General features: G+C 40.6%; 1 pseudogene; it reads left to right on the top strand.

Annotated features, from left to right (window-relative positions):
• The first annotated feature begins 11,906 nt into the window (after nucleotides 1-11,906).
• LOC145137443 (L-type lectin-domain containing receptor kinase IX.1 pseudogene) lies at nucleotides 11,907-14,229 on the top strand (annotated as a pseudogene).
• Nucleotides 14,230-15,027: the final 798 nt, after the last annotated feature.

The following is a 15,027-nucleotide window of genomic DNA, read 5'->3' as shown; positions in this document are numbered from 1 at the left end:
CAATGGAATCATATTAACAACAATTGTTCACAAATATCACTGTAAGGATATTTAAAATAAATAAAAAACGAAACTTTTCTTTTATTTAAAACTTGCGGAAAAACTTATCCTTACAATGCAAATGCATATGAAAACAATGTTGTTATCTATTCCTAAGCAATCTATCACAACTCTTAAGCAACAACTCAAAATTCTGATCACCGAACCATGCGATCAAAATCCATCTTCGCGATCAGAATCAACTTACTCTTCTTTAAGCTTCCTCTCCTTTCTTTGATTCTTAAAACTTCAACATGTGACCCCGTCACATCATGTAAAAAGAATCCCCAAATAGGAACTTAATAGAGTTAGATAGTGGACTTACCTGAAGTAGAGTCAAACTTTTTGACTTGACCAACCTTATGATATTTCAGGTAAATAGGGCAGTTTTGCAACCAATGCCCCTTCCTTTGGCAATATAAGCATATGGACTCTTTGGGAATGGTACACGAGACTATCTCAGACTTAGCCTTTCTCTTTACCATTTGGTCAACCGAGTTGACTATGGCCGATCCCTTTCCATTGGGAAGAGAAAGCTTTTATGGATTTTCAATGTTACCATTGTCAATGTCCATGGAAGTTTGGGAAGTTGATCTTCTAATCAAATTTGCTTTACCAGTGCTCCAACTCATTGCTGATTCAGCAGCACCTAGCAAATAGATAAGATCATTAAGGGTCATGTCATAGTCTGTTTCATAGTAGTCCCAAAGGAAACTCACTATGTGACTTAGAAAGTGATTGAACAACCAACTTTCTCAAGACTTTGACACCCAACTCTCCCGGCTTGTCAATATGTGACTTCATCTCCAATATGTGAGCACACATAGACCTTGCTTGCCAATAGGGCTTGAGTGACCTTGAACTATTCAAGAACTTGTGGGTTAGGGAGAATAATTGGAGGAGGTGGAGGAAGTGAAGTATGATTTCCATGAACCAACCATGGGACATCATCTTCATTAGGAAAGCTTGTTCCTAGGGATTTGGGAAGATCATAGTTGTCTGAACCAGACATCTACAATGGGAGATATTCAAGTTAGTTGATTTAAGTCCTTAATATAACACCTAATATGAAATATTAAGGCTAGGACCCAACACAATACTTTTATAACTTGGAAGAGGGATGCCGTAATCCAAGCTATAAAATATTTGAAGGTAGGCGAATGACGATTCACCAGTTTCCACCATGAAAAACTAAATAGAAATATTAGGTTTTAATTGGATTTGAAACTCCTAGATCTTTTGAGATTCATTGAACTTTTCAATGGCATGATTCAATCTCGATTATGACCTCTCAAGTTTTGTGACTGGGATGCCGAGGATCACAAAACAAGGTGTGAATAACCATGCAAATATACTTGGTACCCTTAATATTTATCACTTAATCGATGTGTCGGTTAACCACACACGCTCCACCGATCCTATGATAAACATTAAGTTACCCTTTGCCTACCTTATTAAATCCAGGTTAGTGTGCCGGTTAACCACACGCGCTCCACTAACGACTTAAGTAAAATGCAAAGTGTAATTTCATGGGTTAGCACCAAATTCACATTTTCCTAAAGTAACTAAGATTGGGAATTTATAAAAGGTTTAGTTACTTTATATTTATCATTGTACTTATAATGAAAATTATAGTCCTTGTCCTACCCGTTCGGCTAACGACCCTCCACCAGTCAAGGAAGCGGTGGGTGAGAGTGGACACCCATTAAACTGCCATTTTATAGGCAGTAACCTTATACCCCCTTATAGACCGGCTTCATGAATGAGGCCTACTAACGGTAAGACTGACTTTGTTCTTATACATACATATATATATATATATATATATATATATATATATATATATATATATATATATATATATATGTTATTAACTTATAATACTATAAATTATAAGGGTTGAATTTTAACTTTTTAAACTCTTGGGTTTGGAATTAAAGTGTGTGTGTGACTTTACAAATTCCAAAACTTGAGGGCAAGTTTTGAACTATTCAAAAACTTTTGGTTTTCATAACTTATGAGTTTAACTAAGGTTTTAAAAACTTTAATGAAGAGACTCTTGAACATCCATAACTTGATGACAAGTTATGGAGTTCATAAAACAAAAAGACTCTTCAATTTTTTGTAACCTATGCATTTTAATGAATCTTTAAAAGAAATGACTTTTGGTAATCCATAACTTGAGGACAAATTATGGACTCCATTAAAATACATTTAGATCAAGAATTAACTAACAACAATTTGCAAATAATTCCTATGATCTACCAAAACTCATAAGTGTATGAACAATCATATCAACAATTTCAAGAATTACATAAACACACATAAAGCTTGAAATTTTGATAACAACCTTGAAATTGGTTTATCATAATCATTACCACATCAAAAAACAGGTTTTATGAGTCCACAACAGTTTAAGGTAATGATTCTAGACCAATTCCAGCCTTAAAACTCGAAGATATGCTGTCAGGGGGTCTAACTCGTCGAGTGCATGAACCAACTCGCTGAGTTGGATGAATTTAGGCATGGACTCGTCGAGTCCCTTAATGGACTTGGCGAGTCAGCTGACCAGACAGCATACAAAATTCGATTTTTCAGCAATTTGCATCAAGTATAAAATAAAACAAGCCTAGGCTCTAATACCACTGATGGGTTTTGAGCATTCTAACACTCCTATGGTGTACATGCAACCCTATAAACCTTGGATCTATGTTTTCTCTATTATACATGCAAATATTCAATATTCCCAGGTTTCATCCTAACTAGCATGATATGAAGCAACTATACTACAAAAGCCTAGTTAGATGACATACCTTTTGATGTAGCTTGAAGTCTTGAACTTTAAGAGCTTAGCCCCAATAGTGTGGAAGCCTCAAGTGGAATCACAAATCACCAAAACCACCTTGGAAAACTTGAGAGAATAGTAAGCACTTCTAGAAATCGGCCCACCCTTTGTTCTCACACACTAGTACCAATTTCAAGTGCCAAGGACCTCTTTATATAGTATGGAGGATTAGGGTTACATTCATGTAAACCCTAATACCCATGACCTTTCATTTCCATAGGATCCATGGGTTAAACACTCCATGGACTATCCACGAAAGCTTAGCCCAACCTAAATGAACTTGGCCCACCACATATATATAAGAGTCCATATTTAATTAGTTCCTTTTGAACACTAAATTAATTCTTGATCAATACTAATTAAATAATATGATTCCATATTAATATATTAGAACTTATAATATATTAATATAAATCATAAACATACTATTCTCAAAAGACTATCCATATAAATTGTTCCGGTGAAGTGCAACCGAAATGGACCATGCCAAATCGGGTCAAGTACATACCAATTATAGTTATGGACTTAGACACTAATCCAACAGATTTTAGGCAGTTGATTTGGAGCAGTGCATCGGGACTTACTGGGTCTTACCCTGTTAGTCCAGCAGCTAGGGTTATCCGCAGGAGTTCAGCAGTGCGAGGTGAGTTTTCTCACCATACCAATGGGTCTAAGGCACCAAGGCCGGCCCATTTTGTGATAGTTGGTTTACTTGCTATGTAGAGGTGTGATATGTATGTATGCATGATATGCGGTAGAGATAGCCTTGTGGCTAATGGTAGAGATAGCCTTATGGATAATGGTAGAGATAGCCTTATGGCTAATGGTAGAGACAGCCTTATGGCTGATGGTAGAGATAGCCTTTGTGGCTAACGGTAGAGATAGCTTGTATAGCTAATTGATTTGTGATAACGGTAGAGATAGCTCTTGCAGCTAATACGATATGTGTTATGTGGATTGTGTGTGTGGGGTATGCTCTGGGGGACTCACTAAGCTTTGTGTTTATGGTTTATAGTTTTGGTTTCAGGTTTCATCGATTTGGAAATGAAGGGCTCAGAGTGATCGCAGTGCACACACCTATGGTTTCCGCAATGAATAATTTTGGGACGAACTCTGATAAATGTTTTACTTAATGATGATTTGAAATGTTTGAAATAAATGGTATCAATGTTTTAGCTATAATAATAATGAAATTTTTACCCTTGACTTTTGGGTCGTTACAAGAAGTGTTCGCTAGTCTTCAGCAGTGCGAGGTGAGTCTCCTCACTGGTTGTATGGGTCTACGGCCACAATGCCGGCCCATTTAGTTTATGTATAGTAGGAAGACCCGGGGGTTAGCCCTAGGCATTATGTATGAAAGACCAGTAGGCGGCTCCTGGCACACCGCATGATATTATGTATACTAGGAAGACCCGAGGGTTAGCCCTAGGCATTATGTATGAAAGACCAGGAGGTGGATCCTGGCACATTGTATGTTATTATGAATGAAAGACCAGGAGGTGGATCCTGGCACATTGTATGTTATTATGAATGAAAGACCAGGAGGTGGCTCCTGGCACACTGTATGCTGATTAGCCAAGTAGAGTAGTATGTATGCTAGTTGTCTTTGTGATGCTTGCATGGAAGACCAAGGGGTGGCCCTTGGCACTTGTCTGTAAGACCCCGGGAGTGGCCCCAGGCTTCACAAGAAAGACCACGTACGGCCCGTGGCATAACAGTAAGACTATGTTTGGCACATAGCACCTTACTTGATTATGGATATGTTTGTTATGTATGGCTCACAGTATGTATGGCATGTGTGGCCCAGTTGATATGTATGGTATGTGGTATTTGGGGAACTCACTAAGCTTCGTGCTTACGTTTACAGTTTTGGTTTCAGGTATCTTCAGTTTCAAGAAAAAGGAGCTCGGGACGATCGCAACACATTCACCTATGTTATTCCGCATTATGTGATCTTTGGGATTTGACTATGATATTTGTTATAAATGAAATGTTTTCAATGTCTGGAACAACGTTATTAAAGGTTTTCTTATATTAAAAATGAAATTTTTGGTCTTGAATTTTTGGATGTTACAAGTTGGTATCAGAGCCTTGGTTTGAGGGATTCGGGCACACTCTCGGGCGTGTATGGACTCAAACTGGGGACTTGGTATGAAAATTTTCAAAAAGGAAATCATTTTTTATAAAAGAACTTTGAAAGGACTTTGAAAAGAGAAAGAAACTTTTAAAAGAAAGGGGTGTGATGCATGCGATCGGCCGAGCTCAAGTAAGTTTTCCCCAAGATACCCATACATGTTATGTTATGATATGATATGATTATGAGAACTGCATGCTAGATTAGGGCTAAGGATCTAGGAAAGATGCCTTTGTATGTTATACCAGCTTATAAAATTGCATGTTATAACTGATCAGTCTGTGGTAGGATAGCATGTTTAGGTTATGCCTGATTGCATGAGCCTTTGAATTACATGCTAGTTAGATTCCTGATAAGAGGATAGAATGACTTGTTTGGTTATATTTTCCGTTTGTCTGAATGCTGCTTGCTTTGTGCTTTGTGAGACTTTGAGTGATGGGAGTTAGCTATTAGATGAATACGTTAAGTCACATGTGATCAGAGTTGAATAATATCAGAGTGCTGGATTTGACCCTATTGAGCAGCTCTCGTCTGAGTCTAACCGTTGTAGGGATGAGTCCTTTACTCGAAGGATTATCCAAGCCTCGTCACATGTGATGGTATTCATGTAGTGGTTAATTGGCATTATGAAGAGTCTTTCAGGAGCTGAGGACTGGGTTTGGGATTGGAGATTTCCCTAGGGTAAGCCTAGGATGATATTAGTGTTGGGAGAAATAGTAGTAGTGAAAGGGACTTGGTGGAGTCGAGGCGATTTTTGAGGAAAGTATGGATAGATGTGGAAGGTAATAGGGGCCCATACAACTGAAAGCAGAGGATCCGTACTCGAGTCAAGGAGGGCTGGGATAAAACCAGGAAACTTGTAGTAAGTGTGTGATACCTCGATAGTAATGAGTATTCTGATGGATCTATGTTATGTTGCAGTATGGTAACACTTCGGGAGATACCAATTGGCAGTACGGGTGCCGGTGAGGGATTTTGCTCAGGCTTTGGAGCCAGACAGCTTGATGATCAGATGAGAGAGTTTATCTCAGCTGAGATTATGCGCAACATCATTGATCAGACTCCGGTGATCTTCGGTTCGGTTAAGGAGGGGATTTTGGAACTTTTGGATAGTCGCCTTGAGGCCTTTCGGGCCGAGTTTGTTACGGGGCAGTTGGGGGCTCATCTGGAGCCGAATGCTATTAGATCACTGGAATCCTTCGGGAAGGAGGATTCTATTGTTAGCCCTTGTCATTCAGGATCGGAGGTGGGTTATGAACCTTGTCCTCAAGGGAGTCCATTACATGATTGGAATGTGGAGGAGGTTTCGCGAGCCCTCCGCGAGGAGTTACCCGATATCATTGGGCATGTCACGGGCAGGTTGACCGCTAAGTTTCAGAGTCCGTCGGCGGCTGTTCAGACAATTGATGAGGTATTCGGGGCAGCTAGGGAGCAGGAGATTGTTTTGGGTGGACAGTTGGGGAAGAGGAAGCGGGAACATGGTCTGGGTCAACGAACCCAACAGTTGGGTGCAGCGGCATCAAGTGTCAGAGACTCGAGGGGTCGTGGCGGTTGCACGAAGAACAAAGAGGTACAAAAAGATGTTCGTAGCAGGTCTAAGTGCGGCAGGTGTGGGTGGAAGGGTCACAACCGCCAAGCATGCACATTAAAGGTAGAGTTATGTCATCGTTGCCATCAGCCTGGTCATATCAGGGCGAATTGCCCACTCATAGAGGTTAGGGCTGCTCAGGATTCATCGCAGGTACTTCCGTAGGAAGTCAAGATCGAGCCACAATAGATCGCTGATATGAAATTTGAATTCCCCTTTCTGTAATGAAATTATGGTGTAATTACTCTTGATCAAGTAATTGTAACTGCTTTGGATTCTCACTGAGTTTTGGGTAAGTGTATCTAGGGATTTATTTATCTGCTTGTGTTTGGATTATATTTTCAAGGAATATCAAATGCCAATTGCATACCAGGATTTTTTTTAATAGCTAGTGTAAGGTCATGTTCATCTTCTGATTTGAAGTGTTTAGTGTTATCTCGGTTACGACCAAGATCGGTTTAGGAGCCTCATGAGGAAATCAGTGGTCAGGGTTCAGCAGGATGGTTATCCACCATCGTCGGGATTCAATGAAGTTCAACATTTGTACCAGGGATAGTTTTTGGAGGCATCAAGAGAAGCTGCCTATCGTTAAAGAATTTGCTTTGAGCATCGACTAATTGGACTTTAAGGTTGAGAAGGGCATAAGGTTAAGCTTTTGGGGTCATTAGTGTTGGGATTTCAGAAAGCATTCATCTAGTCTTCAATAATTGTGCAATCTTTAGAATGGGCCAGTAATGGATCATTAGCAAGACTGAGCGTGGGAAGTCAGTGTGTCTATCGTGTAAAGAAGGAAGGAATGGGAATCCTCCAACGCTCGCGTTCCGTGAAGTCTTAGTCGAATCTAAGTGAGGGAGAAACAATCATGTTATGGGAGCAGGAGTGGTTTTGAAACTGGGATAAGTTTCGCATTCAGGTTAGGAAGAAAGGTGGCCCAAGCGGCTGTGTGGCGCAAGGATAGTGTAAGTCCGGAGTTCGAAAAACTTGCCAACATTGAGGTCGTGTTCTCGTGATGATTGATAGCAGGTCTTGAGAAATCAGGAAAGGGATTTCAGTCAGGACATGAGTTCAGCTTGGGATAGTAGATCGTTCATGTATGCTCGATTATGGGTATGTACGGATTAGTAGTCAGCGAAAGACCATGGTCAGCGGTCGAGTCAGTGTGGAAGGTGTTGTAAGACTACGGGTTAGCCGTAGCATCCACTAGCAGCCAGTCGGTGAGGAAGGTGTTGTCAGACTACCGGATAGCCGTAGCATTCACCAGTGGTCAGATAGTATGAGAAGTGTGGTAAGACTGCGGTGTGGCCCGTAGCATTCGTATATTAGTATAGTTAGACTGCGGTGTGGCCCGTAGCATTAGTATAGTAAGATTGAGGTATGGCCCGTAGATTTGGTATTGTAAGACTACGGGGTGGCCCGTAGCACTCGTCAGTTAGCTGTTAGTATAATGGTAGAGTGAGACTGTGGGGTGGCCCGTAGCATTCATCGGTCCCGATTCGGTAGTAAGAATGTATCAGGGGTGTGTCTCACTTGCGGGGTTTTTCAGATAGGTTAAACCAGGTCAATGCAGGCCACACGGATGTGAGTAGGCCACAACATAATTGAGTTCGGTAACCAGGCAGGATCCGATATTTTTAGATAGCCGACAGAGTAGTTGGGACCAGGGTGGTCTCGGTTCATCCGGAAAGCGGATAAGAGATTGCGGGTTTTTTGGACAGAGGTAGCGATAAGGGAATTCTTGTATGGAGCAGTTAGTTGACCGAGTGGTGCGACGCCTCTCACAGTAGGGTTAAATAATCTCAGAGGGAAGGATTTGATTCTATTGCATAGTTCTCGTCTGAGTCTAACCGTTGCAGGAACGAATCTTTTACTCGAATGATTATCTGATCCATCCGCTGGGTTGGGCGTTCAGCATTGAGGCGTGATAAGAGGAAGCATTCAGTAGTTGACAGTGAAGGAACCAACACTAGGAGTGACTGGAAATTTAGCATAACACAGGGTTGGTTCTACTCAGAGATAGAGAAGGTTAGTGCTTATGGAAGTTGCCTTGGGAAGGCCTGTGACTGCGCTGGAAAAAGGGGTGAACCCCTTGGATATCCAGCGTAAGTACTCGGAGAGTACCGGCAGGATTGTCGATTGGGTAAGGGCGATGTACTCAAGGTTTGTAGTGATTCGGTGGTTCTCATAAAGATACCTTCGAGGTATAGCATTTCGCTCAGGAAGACTGGACGGAAGGCCAACAAAAGTGGTCCTTCGAGGCTTGGACCGAGCAGGCAAGGTATGCGGCGATTAGGAATGTCATGAGAGGTTGCGGAGTAGTGGGCCGTAGCGGACTTCGAGGACGAAGTCTAGTTTGAGTGGGGGAAAGTTGTTACACCTCGAATTCAGAAGACCTAGAAAGGGAAGGAAAACCTCAAAAATCAGAAGGCAACTCGTCGAGTAGGTGGGGTGACTCGACGAGTAGGAGCGCGTTCCGGGTCGCGGGTTAAGTGACCTACTCGATGAGTCGGAGGACCGACTCGGTGAGTTGGTGAGGGTTTGGGAAACCCTAAATTCGGGACTTGGCACCTTATTTAAGCATCTTATTCTCCTCCTATTGGTTCCATTCCCATCCCCCATTGTCCAGAACTTAACCCACGAAACCCTAGATCATTTGGTGAGTGTGTGAGCCATTCTTGAGTATTTTGGTTTTCTTGGAGGCTAGAAGAAGAAGAAGGAGATTGAAGGTTCAAGGAGGAACTTGTAGATCCAACAACACCATCTCATTTCCATCATTTTCTTGTAATCAAGTCTTCATCTTGACTTATAGCTTCTTAGATCTATTTATGTCCACTTTATGAGAGTTTTGGTCCATGGAGCTTGATCTATGGGACAAGGATGTCCCAAGCAAAGATCCTTTCAGATTTGGGGTCCCTAAGAGTGGTTAGGGCATAAAGGTGCAAGCTTTATGCCACTAGAACTCCCCATGCAAGGTTTAAGAGGTTGTTATGGCCTTTTGAGCAAAAAGGGCCATACATGGATGTAAAGGCAGAGGCTTTACGTATTATTTCGACCCTAGAAGGTTAGATCTGGGTCCTGGATGCTTTGTGTCTGACTGAAATCGACTAAATAGATTTGGACTTAGGAGGACTCGACGAGTTGCTCTTAGGACTCGGCGAGTCAAGCCATTTTCTTGCCCAAAACCCTTTTGATAGCGGGTGTGTGTTGAGTTGGTAGAGGACTCAACCAGTTGGGTTCATTATGGACTTGAAGATCATCGTACTCGACGAGTTCAAGCATGAACTCGGCGAGTCCAAGGCAATCTCCCAACCCATGAAGACGGACTCGACGAGTTGTTCATAGAACTCGGCGAGTCATAGACTGGACACATTCATATGATGAAGATGAACTCGACGAGTTCAAGGATGAACTCGGCGAGTCGGTTGAAGATGGTCTCGATGTTATGTTTGAAGGCGAACTCGTCGAGTTCTTGCTAGACTCGACGAGTAGAGTCGGGGGGGGGGGGGGGGGGGTTGTATCATTTTGAAAGAATAGGGACTCGACGAGTTGGTGGACCAACTCGGCGAGTCAAGTCAACTGGATGTTGACTTTGACCAAAGTTGATTTTGACCAAGTTTGACCTAGTTTGACTTTTGAGGGTATTGTAGTCTAAGTGTTATTTTGGGTATTGATAGTTCGGGGAGCCGAAGGATCAACAGTTCAGGAGCTGCCGGTTAGCAGCCAGAAGTGTTCAACTAGTCTTCAGCAATGCGAGGTGAGTCTCCTCACTGGTTGTATGGGTCTACGGCCACAATGTCGGCCCATTTAGTTTATGTATAGTAGGAAGACCTGGGGGTTAGCCCTAGGCATTATGTATGAAAGACCAGGAGGCGGCTCCTGGCACACTGCATGATATTATGTATAGTAGGAAGACCCGGGGGTTAGCCCTAGGCATTATGTATGAAAGACCAGGAGGTGGATCCTGGCACACTGTATGCTATTATGAATGAAAGACCAGGAGGTGGCTCCTGGCACACTGTATGCTGATTAGCCAAGTAGAGTAGTATGTATGCTAGTTGTCTTTGTGATGCTTGCATGGAAGACCAGGAGGTGGCCCTTGGCACTTGTCTGTAAGACCCAGGGAGTGGCCCCAGACTTGACAAGAAAGACCACGTACGGCCCGTGGCATAACAGCAAGACTATGTTTGGCGCATAGCACCTTACTTGATTATGGATATGTTTGTTATGTATGGCTCACAGTATGTATGGCATGTATGGCCCAGTTGATATGTATGGTATGTGGTATTTGGGTAACTCACTAAGCTTCGTGCTTACGATTTACAATTTTGGTTTCAGGTATCTTCTGTTTCAAGAAAAAGGAGCTCGGGACGAACGCAGCGCATTCACCCATGTTATTCCGCATTATGTGATCTTTGAGATTTGACTATGATATTTGTTTTAAATGAAATGTTTTCAATGTCTGGAACAACGTTATTAAAGGTTTTCTTATATTAAAAATGAAATTTTTGGCCTTGAATTTTGGGATGTTACAATAACCCTCGTCCTTTTCCATGACTGCGAAATCGATGTTCACTGGCCTTTGATTAATCTTGTCGGTGTATTGTATGGAGTACTTGGCGAAGATTCCTTGGTAGTGCAAATCCACAACGATGTATACAACAACCATGTTTGAGGTTTAAGGATAAGAAACGAAGGGTTTAGTCGAAGAGATGGAACTGGTAAACAGTGTTCATCGATGAATCTATTCTTAAAACGTAAAGAACAAACTACAAATGTTATGTGACATTAATAAATGAGGTGACAATCAACAAATGACACAATCAACAACTTATGTAGTATCATTAAATGAGGTGACAAAATTGTGACCGACTTACCCCTTTAAAACTGAAAAAAGTACTTAATCGATCCGACAAATACTAGTTCGTTCCCTCGTAAAGACACAAAATTAATTTAGAGATTTAAAGGACCTAACTCTTGAAAGTTCATAGGACACTTATGTCATTCCCTTTAAAAAAAATTAATGACTAAATATATACCATTATAAAAAAAATATTTCTTATACTTTCAAGTCATTCAAGTCATTAACCGTATATATAATATATACGCATGACACATGCATAGATCTATGTATATATATAATATGTGTCACATGTCTTCTTCAATGTTCAAACAAGAATGTCCCATATAATAATAATATAACATGTGATACAATTCACACTAAAGAAAGATGTGGAGCATGGGACAATGCCCCCGTCATATGGTCTAAAAATGTGATAAAGACTTGTCTAGTTAATTGCTGTCCTCATAACCAGAGGTGACTATGAGTAAAACAGTGTAAAGATGATGTAAATAGTGATTTTTAGATAACCCTAATTGTCTAGAAGAACATCATAATTTGCAGGTCTTTGTACCAAAATTCCCAAATCATGGTCATCTCATTCTCATCATACTTCCTTCTTCTCTTCTTCATCCCTTACGCAGCTTCAATCACCTTTAATTTGACAAAAATCGTTCAACAAAACCAGTACAGGGACATAAACACAACAGGTTCTGCTTACATCACCAATGACGGAATCCAGGTGACCCCAAACGAGATCGATTCAAATCGGAATCAGACAGCAGGACGAGCGACATACGTCAAACCACTTCATCTCTGGGATAATACCACTGGTGAGTTAGCAAGCTTCACTACTGATTTCTCCTTCGTCATCGATTCAAGATCGTTCCCAGATTACGGTGATGGGCTCACATTTTTTCTGACCGAGGAAAATTCAGTGATAATAAATGGTTCGTCGATGGGGCTTCCCATCGATGGCTATACAAATACCACCTTCAATCCATTTGTTGCAGTGGAGTTCGATACATTTCCAAACTCGCTCTGGGATCCGAAAAACTCCAGCGGTAATTTCGTAGGCACTCATGTAGGTATCGACATTAACTCACTTGCTTCTGTTGCGTCTCAGAAATGGCAACACGGTATACGTACTGGGAATGTCTCTCATGCTTGGATTGCTTATGATTCTGTTTCCAAAAATCTAAGTGTTTCCTTAACTGGTTTTAGAAATAACACTATTGTAATTCAGTCAATTCATCACGTAATCGATCTCAGGAGTGTGTTGCCTGAATGGGTTGCGTTTGGGTTTTCTGCTGCAACTGGAGCTTTCTTCGAGAAAAACATGGTGATTTCTTGGGCTTTCAATAGTTCTGAATTAAAGAGTCATGAAAACAACCCCTCGCCAGATACTGTGAAGAAAAAGAAAAGCACAGGACTTGTGGTGAAATTAATCATTGGATTATCTGTTTCGATTACATTTATAGCTGCTATTGTGATCGCTATTTGTGTGTGGAAGAAGAAGACGATGAACAAAAGAAGGGAAGAGGAAGCAGGATTTCATATTGGGATGAACAGTGAATTCGAAATGGGAACAGGTCCAAGAAGATTCTCTTACAGACAATTAGCTCGGTCAACCAATGGGTTTTCAGAAAACAAGAAACTTGGTGAGGGAGGATTCGGTGGTGTTTACAAGGGTTTCTTGAAAGAATTAAACATGAATGTTGCAGTCAAAAGGGTTTCCAAGACTTCAAAACAAGGGATCAAAGAATATGCTTCAGAAGTCATGATCATAAGCAAATTGAGACACAGAAATCTTGTTCAACTAACAGGTTGGTGTCACGAAAAAGGCGAGTTACTTCTTGTTTATGAGTTCATGGAGAATGGAAGCTTAGATATGCATCTCTTCAATGGAAAAAGCTTGTTGACATGGGGAACAAGGTATAGAATTGCTAATGGATTAGCTTCTGCTTTGTTATATCTACATGAAGAATGGGAGCAATGTGTTTTGCATAGAGATATCAAATCGAGTAATGTGATGTTAGATTCAAATTTCAATGCAAAGCTTGGTGATTTTGGGTTAGCTAAGTTGGTTGACCATGATAAAGGCGCACATACAACTACATTGGCTGGAACCAGGGGTTACATGGCTCCTGAATATGCAGTAAATGGTAGGGCAAGCAAAGAATCGGATGTGTTTAGCTTTGGTGTCGTTTTATTGGAAATAACTTGTGGGAGAAAACCGATTTTGCACAAACTTCAAGAAAATGAAATGCAATTAGTAGAATGGGTTTGGGACAAATATGGGAGTGGGACCCTACTAGAAGTAGTGGACCCACATTTAGGTTTAGATTATGATGAAGAAGAGATTAAGAGGTTGATGATCATTGGGCTATGGTGTGTTCACCCTGACTCAAGCCACAGGCCATCGATGAGGCAAGTTATTCAAGTACTCAACTTTGAAGCTTCATTGCCCATACTACCCTCAAAGATGCCTGTGGCCACTTACTTGTTTTCAGACTTTTCTTCCGTGTCTTCTTCGTTATATGGTGATACTACTTATTCCTCCATTAATTACCCATCGTCAAGTAATGCATCTAATGTGGGTCGTTTATGAAGACAAAAAGTATAGTTGATAGTTTGTATCGATTCCACATTTGTATCATGTTTTAAGGGTGAGCACGGTTTGGATTAGTTAGTTTGTTTCTGATCACATTTTTGTATAAAACCAATAAACAAATCGTAAGATTTCGTTCATTAGCCCCAACAAGTGTACATGTTTGGTTTTTTTCTAAGTTTCATCTTTGTGGTTTGGTTTTATTTTCGGGTTTTCATCTTTCAGTTTCATAAAGAAGTAAAAATATTGATTGAATACGTGAACTTGTTGACATCAAAATCCATTAAGGCATACAAAAGATATTCGTTGAATTTCGTAATATATATGATAGCAATGAAAATTAGAACTACCTTAAAATTTTGGTTATGTAACAAATAATAGGTTATGATCACGACGTCGTAATAGCATACAACCAGATTCAATTTTGTTTTCGGTTTCGGTACAAAAAACTGAACCGATCTTAAGATTTTGGTTTCTCTAGAAACAAAAAACATAAGTATCGGTTTTTCGACCGATTACTATTTTTGGTTTTTTTGTATTTAATTATAGTGTTGGGTTGTGGATTTGATTGCTTTTTGACCTTGTTGACTCTACTACAATTTAGAGGCTATTTGGGAAGATGTTAATATAAAGTTGGCCTCCAAAAATTGATATCATAAGGCGGATTCTAGATGGTAATCATTAGATTCAAATGGGTGGTTTGGTTTGTCTTAGGAAGTTTTAAGAAATGTGTTAAAAGTATTATATGATTAACAAACTTATCATTTGTGTGAATAATAGTTTGCAGGGTATATTATGTTAATTTATAGTTTGTATAGGGGTTGTTTCTGTATTATTGCTTGTGCAGGAGTTATTGTTACGCGGGTTATAAGTCCGAACCGGATCCATGGTTAGTTCATGGGTTGAATTGTGCCCCGGGTATTTAATGTTAATTGGAAGCTCATTAGGTCATACTCAAGATATTTTCTCAGTGTAA

This window comes from Lactuca virosa, chromosome 9 (genome assembly GCF_052849685.1).
Source record: "Lactuca virosa cultivar CGN04683 chromosome 9, Lactuca_virosa_CGN04683_v6, whole genome shotgun sequence".
Lineage (NCBI taxonomy): Eukaryota > Viridiplantae > Streptophyta > Magnoliopsida > Asterales > Asteraceae > Lactuca > Lactuca virosa.
This window is presented reverse-complemented; position numbering and strand designations above follow the sequence as displayed.